Source organism: Magnolia sinica, chromosome 16 (genome assembly GCF_029962835.1).
Source record: "Magnolia sinica isolate HGM2019 chromosome 16, MsV1, whole genome shotgun sequence".
NCBI lineage: Eukaryota > Viridiplantae > Streptophyta > Magnoliopsida > Magnoliales > Magnoliaceae > Magnolia > Magnolia sinica.
Genome location: NC_080588.1, coordinates 14,406,162 through 14,409,280, shown reverse-complemented (window position 1 = coordinate 14,409,280; position 3,119 = coordinate 14,406,162).

The window sequence follows — 3,119 nt, the reverse complement described above, 5'->3', positions numbered from 1 at the left end:
GTGGCACCCAGGAATTTGGGAGCCGAGTTCCTACTCGGTCCCTGAAATTCGGGGCTTTACACACTGTATACAATATCTGACCTTGTGATTGGGAGGTACCTGAGGCTTCCAATCAGACTCTTAAAAATGGTCGAGTTCACATTTCTTCCTTCACATTCTCTTGTCAATTTCAAGCCCATGCTACAAGTGTATTTACAACATTGTAGTTGGTCATCTTAAACTTTTCAAGAAGTTCTTTTACATATCTTTTTTGTGATATAAAGATGTTGTCAAGTTGTTGTTTCACCTCGATGCCCAAGAAGAAGGTAATAAGTCCGCCATCAGTCATCTCGAATTCCATGAACATAGCCTTCTTGAATTCATGGAACATTTTTTTTATTGTTCCCTGTGAACAATAAGTTATCAATATATAAGCAGGTCATGAGCATATTTCCATGAGCATTCTTCATGATGTGGACCGCATACTCATATAGATATTTGGCGAAGCCATTTCTTTGAAGATAGCTATCAATACATGCATTCCAAGCACGTGGGCTTGCTTTAACCCATACAAGGCTTTCTTCAGACAATATACCTTGTGTTCTTCTCCTTTTATAATAAAGTCATCAAGTTGGTCAACATAGAACTCTTCTTCAAGTATTTCATTCAGGAATACAAAATTCACATCCAGTTGGTAGATTTTCCAACTGTGATGAGCAACAAGAGAGATTATCATCCTTATGGTGTCAAGTCGAGCAACTGGAGTAAAAACTTTTTCATAGTCCATGCCATACTTTTGTTTATAGCTTTTAGCCATGAGCCTTGCTTTATAGTGATCGATCTTTCCATTGACTGTACACTTGATCTTGTACACCCATTTGACACCAATAGTTCTTTGGCCTTGAGGAAGCGAAGTCAGCTCCCAAGTGTCATTTTTCTCAATGGCATGAATTTCCTCTTTCATGGAAATTCTCCAGCATTGTTCTTTTACAGCTTCATGGAATGTAAGGGGCTCATGATCTGCATTCAGGCAAAAAAGATTGACTTCTTCTGTTTGTTCATAGATTTCTTCTAAACTCCTCATTTTGATAGGAGTCATGGATGAGGAGAAGCTGATAAAACTTCTGGCTGATGAGGTATTTCTAGGAGAGATGAGTTATTCTTCTGTCTCGAACCGGTTTTCTTTAAAAGTTCCTTCTTCATTCCTTCTCCATTCACCTTCCTCACTAAAGACTACATCTCTACTTACTACTACTTTAACATCTCGGGAAAATCCGTATAAGGACCCGAGTACCACCTCAGGCAGAAATCACCCAGGACCAAAACCTTTGGAAATTAGGTTAATATTAGCAAGTGCTAAACTAGAGTACTTGTGAAATTAGCACTAATCATTTTAAATATGATCTGCAAGACCCAAATCGTGCAGTATCATTGATGCTATATTACCCTGAAATCTAGAATCCATTTCTAAACGCAGTTGCTCTCGGGAGCACACCAAAACTCCGTATTGGACCTGGACCGCACGTCGAGAGTCCGATGACCGCAAAACTATACAGTTATGACCGCATTACTGGACTTGACAACCCCTTCGGAAATTAAGTCTTAATTGTGTCTAAAAATGCACAACTTGAGCCCAGAGCAAAGTGTGTGAGAAATGCGAATATCTTTAGAAATGAAATCCGAATTTAAGTAATCTGAGTCGTGTCGCTTGCGGGCCAAATATAAGGATTTAGACCATCAGAATCTGACCCAAATACACCCTCGGATTAGGGAAAATGTCCCACACATGTCGATGTACTTGTGGCCCTGATCGAGTGACCGTGACCATTAAACTGAAACTAGTCCGCCACGGCTGATCTACAAACCCGATCAGAACGAAAACTAGCCTGACCTAGATCCAGGGTCAGGGAGCTTAAGTCCAACCGCACGTGGAAAAGGGGCCACCAGAAGTGCTCCATTGGACTGAAACAGATGCCCTTTGGATATAACCTAAGTATAACTTGGCCCTGAGGCCATTTCCATCAGTCCTGGGCCTATTTAAGGACCTTAAACCCTCTCTCTCTCACCTCATACGAATTTGATAAACCCTAGGCGAGAAAGGAGAGAAAAAAGAAGGGAAAAGAAAGAAAGTGAGAGTGAGAGTTGGAGATTATTCCTGGGATTCGATCCCGCTATTCCACGTACTCAACCACCATTCCTGTATCGCAATACAAGCGATTCCGATTCTGTCCATAGATAAGAAAACCCAACCCTAACCTGTTTTAGGGTTTCAGATAATGTGAGTTATGAAATAGCTAACCTAATTCATGCTATAGGTTGCCAATCCGCCGTTGACAAAGACCGAGTGTTTAAAACGAATCTGTTACTTGTTTACCAGCATAAGGTGTAGACTATAAACGTATAGGTTATGGTTTTCAAGGCTTTCAATGTCAGTTAATGATTTATGACTGACTTGAATTACTATCACATGCTTGGACACGATATTTCCCGTACTTTACACATATGTATGAACTATGTTGAATATAGTGTATTCATGTGTTTGTTGAAATATTTGTATGAGTATGGATTCTAGATATGGGTTTGCCATGATTAACTCTTGTAGACATATGGTTGAGGTATACGTGAAAACTCCTTAGTGAAAGGATTTGCCCTAAAATGTGCTATAACCAAAATACATCATGTATGTTGGAATGTGTAGTCTAAGTGTTTGTAGAAATGTCTGAATGAACAAGTATGTAGTAAATTGTACTTTATATGGGCGTTGAGATGAGATTCTCAACTATCTTAACGATGTGTATAATTTCCTCCATGTTTCTTTGTCTGTTTTACTTAGGGACTGCATATGTGTGAATTCATGTTTAAGTTGAAATCCATCAAATGCTCACATGCTTATATGATTGAAATTATTGATCCATTACTGCTCTGATTATCTTATAAGATCATCTATTGTAATTGAATGTGCTTGGGACTACGGTATAGTCCAGGCAATTGGTAACAGGCACTGAATGGGTGGCTAAGGTTATTTTGCCACATAGGACGTGATCGATGAATCCTAGCCGTACTTGGGATGTCGGCAGTGGTTAGGCCACACGGAGTGCTTACGCATTTCATGTCGATCAACTCAACGTGCGCTCGTACTA